This window comes from Colias croceus, chromosome 4 (genome assembly GCF_905220415.1).
Source record: "Colias croceus chromosome 4, ilColCroc2.1".
Taxonomy (NCBI): domain Eukaryota; kingdom Metazoa; phylum Arthropoda; class Insecta; order Lepidoptera; family Pieridae; genus Colias; species Colias croceus.
Genome location: NC_059540.1, coordinates 12,597,976 through 12,610,131, shown reverse-complemented (window position 1 = coordinate 12,610,131; position 12,156 = coordinate 12,597,976). Strand labels below are relative to the sequence as shown.

Below are 12,156 nucleotides of genomic sequence, written 5' to 3'. Positions count from 1 at the left end.
TACTGCATTTCATTCGTATACAAAACATTTTAAATTGTTTATGTAAACAATACGAAAATAGAAAATATGTTTATTTCAATTATATAATTGTATTCATCATTATCATCTATTTATAATGTTATTAAGGTAAGTTTATTTTAATAGGTTATTGTAAATAATATTCATCTCGTAAGTACAAAAACTATTGACAAAATGTTAGTAGGTCTATTCATCGACATAATCAAACCAAATCAGAACAAAATACGTAATTTTACAGGTGCGAAAATCACCTGAACATCTTTATAAAAACACAAAAAACTAAGAGCCAAGTAAAAGCTTTTTCAGTCTTTATTAAAAGCAAAACTTTCACGCGGTAAAAAGTTTTGTTAATTCCGCTCTTAAAATACATTCTGTTTCATTATATTTGCTACTAGCGGTTCGCCCCGGCTTCGCCCGTGGTACCTGCATGTTTACGTTTTTTTTTCATAAGAACCATCCTCGTACTTCAAGGAATAGATTCCGCAGCGCACGCGATGACAGATTTTTTATTAAGGAATTTTTTACATCTCGGGTTACATTAGGTATTGCATTTTTGGTAAGGATCTCGAACTTTTTTGAAAATGCAATATAGCCTATGATGCTCAGTGAAGATGCAGCTTTCTAATGGTGAAAGAATTTTTGAAATCGGTCCAGTTATAGTCTAAGCGTGAAAACCTTACATACATACATACAAACCTTTCCTCTTTATAATATTAGTATAGAAGAATAGATTAGGATTTTGTGTAGAGTCTATTTATATTTTTATTGAAAATAGTTTTTGTACGCGGTCATATAGAATTGTAGAGATATATAGATCTTCAATTTAATAGCGCTATTGATATAAAATTTTCGTTTCACATAGTAATATTATATTATATTATGTACTAGGTACTTCCAAATTATGTCCATTGGGCCGGCAAGTCAAATAGACCGATTCCCTTCGCAATTAAGAAATAATATTACAATCGTCCTACTTCCACATGTTCTTTTATTCATGTCTGATTCAGACCAATTATTTATTATTGAAGCGGATGAACTCTATTTTACTCAGTGAGTAGGATTCTAAAACAAACGATAATTGCACTACCAATAACATTAATTTAGCTTTTTCAATTCGTACAGTGAAATTAGAAATTATAAATAGAATAAGTCAATAACAACCTTTAAACATTTAATTACCTACTTATAACTTCGAAAATTCTTAAAATATTTTACTTTTTACTTTAAATCTAACTTTGTTCTCGTTATTTGTTAGACTTCTTAATCTTTCGCTATGTTTTGAAGTTTTTCATTTTATTATCCGATTTTAAATAGTATCTAAGTATACATATATAATAAATCTGTAGAAGGGTCAATTCTGTACATTGAAAATATTGAAAAAATAAATAGCAGGGGGTGTTACTGGATCGATACTAAACCCAAATATGTGGTTAAAAAAATTTTTGTCTGTCTGTCTGTCTGTCTGTCTGTCTGTCTGTATGTTCAGGCATCACGTGAAAACTAACGGTTCGATTTCGATGAAACTTGGTATAATTATACCTTATTATCCTGGGCATAAAACAGGATACTTTTTATCCCGGAAAAATACGTAGAAAAAAATAAATCTTAATTTTTCCGCGCGGACGGAGTCGCGGGCGGAAGCTAGTTTTGAATAAAAAAGAAAATTTCAACATTCAATTGCTCTTAAATGTTGTAAATGACTTGTAAAGTGTTTACTTCATTAATTGTTAGACATCTTCAATGACGATTGTAATATTAGATGTACTTGAAAATCTATTTAAGTGAACAAAGAATACATGCGCAAATGATAAATATTTATTTCATGTAATATTATGTTACTTTATAATTCAATCTTCTTATACTGATAAACAATATATAGAAAATAATTGCATAATTTACCAACGATAGCCGTTCAGCCTGTTCTTCATAGTTTATACGTACATAAATACAAACGTACATAAATACAAACGTATATAAATACAAACGTACATAAATACAAACGCCATTAAAATCACACTAAAACATTACAATAGTAAGATAAAGATAGAAATCTTATTGAAAAGCACGTACATGGTTTTGTTTGTAATCCACGAACACAAATAACTAATAAGTGCATTGTGCATCGTCTGGAAAAATGAATACAAATGAACAAGTGTACTGTTGTGACCAAGTGATGGATCTGTTGTTATTGAAGTATCCTATAGGTACCTATAGGCACAGCATTACAACATTGGCTTGTAATACTCTGGTATAGGTTCTTATAGGTTCACTAGGTCAAGTTAGAAGGATAGGAGTGACAATCTATCAACTGCTGTGATGGGTTTTGAAAGGTTACAATAATCACGAGAGTGTTACCGTATATTTTAAAATTAAAATGTTATGGGTTTCATTTCTGCTAACAACGAATAAAATTGGTATTTCAGTGATAGCTCATTTATCAAGGTAGGCTTGCTTTAAATGATTACGCTAAGATCAATAGGAGTGGAGCAATGTGAGGGCAAAACTTGTATAGTGTATAAGCGTTATTTATATCGCATATTAAAAAAACTCTCCTTGGAGCAAGATGTAAGTCATATTTAAGAATATTAAAAATTACTAAAGATGTGAAGATAAATATGCGTGAAATGTACTTTATTTTCATTAGAATTTCTTTCGTAAAATAGGTATTTTTAATATTAATATTTAACATTCCTCAAATAGTTTCTATCTTGCGTGAATACCTATCTTGATAAAGAAATGTTTTTCATAGAAGATGAGAACATTGAACTCAGTTCCTTGTTGTTTTCTGTATTAACAAAATAGTGTGTCCTGAAATAACTTAGAGCGAAATAATGTGCAAAATTCCCAATCCTATTATAAGGCCATTATCACGATTTTCATGGATGGTGAATCTTTATCACTGCACAGAAATGATCAGTGTAGCGAAGATTGGTTTTCGGAAATTAGTTTATAGTGTGAACATTGAACTAGTATGTAGTGATGATCTGTGCTTACATAATTATGTGTAGTCGTAAATACATATTTCAATCCTGTACATCATCCGAATTGAAGTATCGTTTGAATCAGAAAATGTATAGCTGTAATACTTTTATTTTCAAAGTACTTTGGCACAACATAATATAGATAGGTTAAGACACTATAATATTTCGTTACTTGTACTAGCTTTCCGCCCGCGGCTTTGCCCGCATTTTCAAAGAAAACCCCCATAGTTCCCGTTCCCGTGGGATTTCCGGGATAAAAACGTATCCTATGTGTTAATCTCATTTCTCACTATATGTGCGCTTAATTTCATTGTAATCGCTTCAGTAGTATTTGCGTGAAAGAGTAACAAATACACACACACACACACACATCCTCACAAACTCTCGCATTTATAATATTATAGTAGGATTCAGTAATAATATACCGACTTTATATTTGCATTAGAGTAAAGCAGCTGTCTATTTATCTTTTACATTTTCATGGTCTTATTTTAAAATAATAATAAAACTCAAAATAACATTTACGAAAAAAGAATATTTTAAATCTTAATATTACATCATGGAAAACCCAATTTATGAATAGACGGGAAAAAAATAATCAACTCCCACATTATATGCTTCCGCGTAAATAAATTGACCAAATGTCGGAAATATTTTTGATATTAAACTATTTAAACATTAAATACGTAGTAAATTGGCTTACAAATTATCTATGAGTATTCCAGTAGCTACTGTCTCGTCTTCTGTCGTTTTAGATTCATAGAATAGAAAGTGCACTAGTGCAAGATAAATACCATAATATCTGAGTACTCCATACTGGAAGTTCGCATAGAATCTTCGTTAGTATAATTTTATTAGTGTTTAATTATATTTTTGTTACAGATTTGAAGATCAAACGAAAAATCAGAGATCCACAGTAGCAGAAAACTAATGGTATGTATGTTTGTTATTGATTACTTGAGTAGCATAGTGAACCTTTCTTTCTACTTTTTGGACTTCAGATTTGAGTTTATCTTTCGGTGGTTTCATCCGTACAATCTAGATTCAGTTAATACATGAATAGTTCAATATACTAATTGATACTTACCTTACTTAGATATAAGAAAATTAATAAGAAATGTATTGTAATGTATTTTCGGTAATGAGCAATTATCTCCTATACGTTAATGTACGTACTTTTGCATACCTTAAACCTTATAATTAATTACACGTCAGAAGCATTAGCCATCCTCCACCATAAAAAGGTGTTCGCAACTCAACTCAATGACTATGCAGTTTAAATCTAATTTTGTTTGTGATCCAAAAACTCTATAAACAGCGGCAAGTAAACCGACTTTATTTATAATTTATCGCTGTCTTTAAATAAAATTAAGTGAATAATTGGATGTTATTCTTTAAAATCTCCAAACAAATAGCTGCGGCGGGAATTAGGCGTATCTTTCGCAAGTGCTGGCTCCCCGCCAACTTCTCAAATGTTTTCTTATTCATACGAATGAATAGAAAGTAATGGGGTTATATTTATTTAATGAAGTAGATTTTATTGCTTGTTCCCGCGGTATTTGTATTTGCATTCGATATTTTTTGTGACATTGTATAATTTTGTACGATTCTGAATTTCATATACAGCCGTTAACTTTTTCTTTCTGAATCAATGCTTATAATATGAAAAAACAGTATGAAATTTTTGCCAAAGCTCTTGATTGTTTTTAAGAGTGACTTATTGTCTATAGTGACCACGTTTCAGATAATTATTATTATCTGAAGCATATGGACTGAGATAGCAACAATTTTAACATTGATCCATAAAGTTCTTATCTAAAGTAGTTATCACTCCTTCCCTTTAGCTGATAAATTTAGCTAGCTTTTTCTTATTTCCCGTTTGTTTGTCACGCGTAAATTGAAACACAAGATACCCATAGCATCTGTGTATGACTTAAATCTGTTCAACGAAGTAATTTAACTGAGTGATTACATTTGCTCGGATCGGATTCAGTTATACGGGAGTATCAGCAACATAACTGGATTGTGCCGATTGAGAGGAAACTCGAACAAACGGTCTGATCGAGTGCGTGTCGAGTTTGCATCGAGTTGCGGTAGTAATGACTCGAATTGTAATTATTACGTGATTGCAAGCTGATGTGGGTCATGAAACTGATGAAATGACTGTTACAAATTAATGGATGTATTACAAAGGTACTTAATAATACGAATTGTATATTGCACTAGAGGTCCACCCCGGCTTCGCCCGTGGTACATATTTCGCAATAAAAGGTAGCCTATGTCCTTTCTCGGGTATCAAAATATCTCCATACCAAATTTTATGCAAATTGGTTCAGTAGTTTGGGCGTGATTGAGTAACAGACAGACAGACAGAGTTACTTTCGCATTTATAATATTAGTATGGATTAAAATATGGGACATAACATGTCATTATTTTTGATTTTAATATAGTTTAATTAAAATGTTGGAACCTTCGGTTAATTTGTGAGAGTTTTATGAATAGATTAATAACATGACTATTATGCTTGTGGTTAATTTATTTGTCCGTGAAAATTGACATCGTGTTTCATTACCTAGTTCTAATATGAAATAGGTAATAAATAAATAAATTGTATAAAACATCTTTTGTACAATAAAATGTCGAATTAAATGATTATAATATAATCGTCGAACGGAAACACATGAATAGATAATTGAGCCGTGGATTAAATTTAAATGTGAGATAAAATCACGTTTCCTGTCTGACCGCGACCGTGCGGACAGAAAATTATAATTTTATAATCCAAATGAGATGGGAAATTTTATGAATTTTTAGAGAAATAAATTGGGAACTTCTTCAATGCTTTAACAACTTGAATCATTAATTTAGTGCGATGAAACCTCAACCAACAATCAAGTAGGTAAAAAATCAGTATTGTAAAGTGTGAGTTATTTATGTGTATTCTGGACGGTATCCATTTCCTTACCTTAACTTTTTCTTTCCTTTTTCCCCAATCAATGTTTATCCCATTCTTACAAAGTTAGTTATCCATTTGCAGAGAAGAAAGGCCTCAAAATGTGCTTTTACAATTTACAATTAAAACGCTATACTTAAATTATAATTTTGGGGTTTAGAAGGAATTCGGCAAATAGTGTTATAGCACTTTTAACAGCGTGGTGATACTCACGCTTACATGAAAATTAGCGCTAACACAATTAAACATATTTAAATTGCTCTAAGCCTTTAACCCAATTCTCGTCACCTCAACGAAAAAACCTTAAACTACTTACAGCGTATGTTAAATCCATCTTAAAGATATATGGTCACCATAAAATCGTGTTTTGTTTGACCGTTTTACGATAAGCAAAGCGACATTAATGGTTTAGTGGGCGCTTAAAGACGTATCAGGGCTTTATTGCCCTTTCATTGCCCCTTGCCCCGTCTGCCCCTCTGCCCTAGCTCCCGTAACCTATATACGATTCTTTGTGACCGCTACATTCGCAATTTATGAGTTATAATTTTGATTCATATTGCGATGGAAATAGGAATTCTATTTCTATTTATGGCCACTTTATTTGGGTAAATTTTGGTATTAACAGATTTGTCTGAAGAGGTTGGATGAGGTACTAGTTTATACATAGGAGATTTATGTTTATTTCTTGTGTAACGTTTTTATGTAAGTTCAACGTACAGGAATTACTCAAAATTTAACATAATACACAGGTATACTTCCTTAAACCATTTTAACACCACACACTTGCAAACAAAACAGAAAATATTAATATTTTCAAAGACAGGTGTCATATAAATCTTTGAAAAATTCGCTTCAAGTAGAGACTTGACCTACATGTTGTGTTGAATTTCTTATATTTGGGAAAACGCCTCGTGTTCGCGCATATAACGTTACAGCTTTCGTATAAACGAAGGGGAATTTTTCATATATTCAGCTAGATAACGATCTATTTGTACCAACAACTTAGTTATATTTTGGGGAAGTTATGAAAATTTCGCTGGTTCATTTATGTTTTATAATGCAAAACCTTCCTAATTTGGTCTACCACTTAAGTTTCCCTGAAAAGTACGTCCTAATGTTTTATTAAAACTTAATAGAGATTTGGATAAAAAAATAATGTGTATTAAAAGCAAGATTATTTTTATTAAAAAAAAAAAATTGATTACCAAGTGCTCCAACATTGAGAACAGCTACAGATTGCTTTATTATAATATATGATCTTTCATCTTGACATAAAAGGAATTCGCGTTAAAAATAATGAATAACGAAATCACAAACGAAATCAATAACGAAGCGGCCATGACGGAGGGATTTAAAAGCACCGGTATTAAATTATCAGTATGTTTGATGTCGTAAAGAGATTCTTGATGCGTAAAATCTGCTTCTAAAGACTACAAAATGGGTTACATTTGGGTCATTGACGCAATTCACGTGAACGGTAATAGATTCAAAACATTCGCACGTCAAAAATAATCGGCTTTCAATATTTCTTAGTCAAAACCCGCGGCTGGAGTCGGGAAGGTCAGAGATTGTATCGCACGTACGGCGGTAATCTGACGACAATGCTGAGATCAGACCTGGCCTCTTGCAATGGCAATCATACATAATGTAACACGATTATTTCAATGTATTGTTGGGACGGATTCGTTGGAATAATTTACGGTTGTTCTGAAGCGCAGATACAGTTAGCATTAGCATGAATATCAAGCGTTTGTTTATCTCGCTCCTTATTTGCCGGTGTCACCGATTGAGTTTACATTGCCAACTTGTACCAGAATACCATTATTTACAATGACAATCTTTGAGTTTCTAGTTGATTGAGTCGAATATTGAAAGACTGGGTGAATACAATTTGTGAACGTTTAAAGCAAATACACATTGAGTAAATACTTTGAAATAAATTGCTGTTTCGTAATGAAGTCTAAAGTATTTGCTCTGAACCTGAACAATAAACTGTCTGATTTTAATATAATTCAGACAGGCTACATTTTAAGAGTTACACCTTTACAAGAATGCAATCAAAAAGCAAATAAAAAAGTTGAACTTCCAAAAGATGAAATACGGGAACTTATTAAAAAGAAAAAGCAAATGTTTCAAGTACAAATTAAATATGCGAGGCGGAGAGAGCGGGCGCGTCTCATTATTGTTCTTTATAGTTCCTATGAAATGAAGTATTTATGCACTTGTGAGCAAATAGCTGTATCCTCTTGGAAAATGCAATATAATTTTTAATAAACGAGATGAAAGATCATAACTGAAGGGGTATTGAATGACGATAGCTAAGTTTATTCAATTTTTAATGGTCACGCAATCTTGATTCTTTTTTATGTGATTTCTTGTACTTTTACAGCTGTTGGTTCAAAAGGTTAATATAAATTTGGTTATAATTCTTTTAATTTGTACAATATTCTCGCAATGTTAAGGGGCGGCGGATATCACTTTCCAACAGGTGATCTGTCAGCCCGTTGGCAATAAGAAAAAGATTTGTTAGGTACTTTTTCGGGCTACTACCTACTAGGTGCGTACTTAATTAGTATAATAATGAATACCTACATATTATCTGTTATTAGTTTAATGGGCACTGCAAACGGTCGATGGCAGCCTGTTGGTCGCGACGGCACGCCCGTGCAAACGCTTCGCTACAAATCACTGTCTGGCCCAACCCTCTCCAGAATGAGGTTATGTGTTCAAATGCAAAGCAATTAACTTTATATCCCAGCTTTGCCCGTTGTTTGTGCATTAAAATTGGTTTTAAGCATTTAACACACTTTAAGATTGATGTACTACTTGATGTATATACCTACCTAAAAAGTGTAAAAATTAGTCTTATGTACCTATATTTTAAAATCTCCAAGTTTGATAAGCGCCACATACCAAATTTGTAGTTCGTGTTTGATCAAGTAATTACTGCTTCTAAAATAATTTTAATCAGTTAGGGACACAATGCAGCCTATATATTTTATTAGGTTCCATTGAACTAAAAAAATATGAGAAGTCAATTTAGAACATCAATAATTGCAAATAATAAACAAACACATCGGCTTTTGCGGTGTTTATATTATAAATTAGATTATGTGTTTATGTGTTAGCATAATTTGCGATTTAACTCAAATCTCAATTTACCACCAATCTATAATCGATCTACTTAGAATACATATGACTATTTAGAAGTTATTAACCTCTAGTGTAATATTAAGTATGTACTACTACCACTTGGCCCCACTTCGCCCGGTATATTAAAATATCCTATCTCACTCTTGAATAGTGTACTTTTTTATTAGTGGTAGAATAATAATGATTGGATCAGTATTTCCGAAGATTAACCCTAAAACATGCAAGTTAAAAACTTTAGGTACTTATTTATAAAATTAGTACCTAGTCGATCACGTATTTAACTTATCTTATAAGATTAAGAGAAAAAGAGCAATAATATTTTCCAAACTAATTCGCCATCCTATTCTCTACGGTCTTAATAAAAAATGCATACAAAGCAAATGTTTTCTTGCATTCTTTGTGTACAATATGTTGGTGTTACGAAGCACACATTACGAATAAAACACGACGTAGCAATACTTTATGGTTTAATGTAGCATACTGCGACACTGTTGAGTCTGTTGCCTCATTTACTTTGCACTAAATCTTTGTATTGTAATAACTTTGTTTCTTTTGTATCGTAAAACATTAAAAGCGTAGATTCAGTCTATTTAAAAGTTGTGAATCTCTTGGCTATCTAGATTTAGTTTATTGCTATGTCGTAGATTTTCTTTATCCCCGTCAATATTATATAGTGAAGACTGAAACCCTAAAGTTAGCTAAGATCACCAAGTTCGATTACAGTTTATAAAAATGTAAAGAATACACACACATTGAAACAATTTGATATACGTATTAAAAACTCATAGAAGTAATAAAAATACAGCCACATATAAGGCTATTCGCTCCACGAATTTTTTCCATCATAAATAAGAAAAACTATCATTCACAGTTCAGTCTCCCCAAATATTGCCACCCTGTCTAGGGCTCGTAGGGCTGCCTCTCATTTATTTTTATTTTACATATTTATTAAACAATTTCATGAAGATATTACTGTAGTACATTTTGGGGTATCTTGATCCGAGAAAATTGAAATCTGGCTTGTAAGAGAATTTGGTGATGTATGAATACATTTATTTGGTGTATGTATTGTAATGACATTCCGGTGAGAAGGTACAACACGAAAACATTAATATGTATTAGTTCCCAGTAAAGGTGTTGCAAGAAAAAGAGTATTGAACTTAGGTATTGAATATCAAAATAATGTATTTGATTTAGGACATTATATAACAACATAGATCTTTAAATAGTATTCATTTACAATTTAAAAGAAATTAAATTATGTAATTTCAAAACTAACAAATAGAAAATGATTGAAATATCCTTTAGTGTCCTGTTGAACTATAGTGTATCCATCTGTTTTACATGTTTAAACCACAATAAAAACAGCGGCAGCCCTAGGTCCCCACCATCAATCTCAGATAGCAAACATTCGTCAACAGAGTGTATAAAAAGTGCATTCGGGTTGATACCGCAATCCGGAAAGTCATAACAACTTCAGACGAAAAGCAATTTTTACTTCATTTAGTCGGTTTCACTGAATTATTGCTCGAATATTTTACAAACTTTCGGATCCAGTTTATGGAAAGTTTTTTACTGCATATTTCACTCGGTAGTAAAACAAATAACGTGAAATATAACGCTCCATGATGTTGCGATGCTTTCCAATTTGTTGGACCTTTTTGGCGTGTTTGTCTACCATTTATGGCTGGATTAAATTAGAGTTACTGCTTGGGGCATTCATGTACTTTATTCTGAAGTTATTTTATGATGATATGATTTATTGAACATTTAAGAAGAATAGAACTTGGTTTATCAGGCAATGGACGGTGTAGGGTCATCTGTAGCAATATTTTTCAGGAATATATTATTACATACATACATACATACATACATTACCAGCCTTTGTTCGTCCACTGCTGGACGAAGGCCTCTTCCAAAGCATGCCACTGAGCCCGGTCGACGGCCCTCTGCCGCCAATTGTTGCCTGCAACCCTGCGGACGTCGTCACTCCACCGTGTAGCAGGGCGTCCTACGGCTACGCTACGTTTGCCGAGCCGCGGTCTCCACTCCAAGACATGTGTGCCCCAGCGGTTGTCCGTTCTACGGCACATATGACCGGCCCACTGCCACTTCAGCTTGCTAATTCGTTGAGCTATGTCGGTGACTTTCGTTCTCTGGCGAATAACTTCGTTCCGGACTTGGTCCCTTAGAGAAATACCGAGCATAGCTCTCTCCATAGCTCGCTGAGCGACTTTAAGCTGGTGGACCAGTCGTACTGTCAGTGTCCACGTCTCGGCTCCGTAGGTCATAACAGGTAGGACGCACTGATTACATACATAATATATATAACATATTAACATACATAATATATTATTATGTACGTTTAATGTTGGTACGCACGCATCAATGCATTCATATTGAAAATTATTTGTTTCTCTTTGAATAAACACAATTATCCCAAAAGCATTCATGCGTTTTGTATTTCATCGAAAATATTGAATAGATAACATAATAATTGTCACGGTTTTATTGTATTGAGATTATATTTAGTTTATATTAGCGAAGTTTCAAATGCTCTTCTCTAGGTGAATCAGAAACAATATTTCAGTCCTTTTTAAAACTTATCCGACCAAATAAGTTTAAGACGCACATTTTGAATATATTTTTCGAAATGACAGTATTCAACAGTTCAATATTCAACAGAATACGCTATTTCAGTAATTAATTTTAACCAAGGATTGAAAAAACAGCCATCCATAAATGTTTGAGTTTTGAATTCAAATGATATACCTACTTACATCTTCTTCGATCTTCAGAAAACCTGTTTTTCTCATATTTCCGATGCCGATGATGTCGATGCTCTAACTAAAATTAATCACAGATAAAACCACAAGGTAAAGCTAGCAAAAAATAGCTTGGAGAACAAATTATGAACGTTAAATAATAATGTATATTGATGCATGAATATTTAAAACTCCTCTGTAGGTACCTTATAAACTAGTAACTCGTGAACAGCTGAACAATTACCAAACATTTCAACATCGCTTGAAATAAAACTGAAATTGAGT

The 12,156-nt window shown here is 32.6% G+C and overlaps 1 protein-coding gene across 2 annotated transcripts in view; it reads left to right on the top strand.

Annotated features, from left to right (window-relative positions):
* Nucleotides 1–12,156, top strand: part of LOC123691516 (somatostatin receptor type 2-like) — a 110,478-nt gene that overhangs the window by 63,430 nt on the left and 34,892 nt on the right. For both annotated transcript variants that reach the window (XM_045635979.1, XM_045635977.1), the window contains one exon: nt 3,882–3,932. The gene's annotated coding sequence lies outside the window, so the exon portion shown is untranslated. The remainder of the gene's footprint in view (nt 1–3,881; nt 3,933–12,156) is intronic.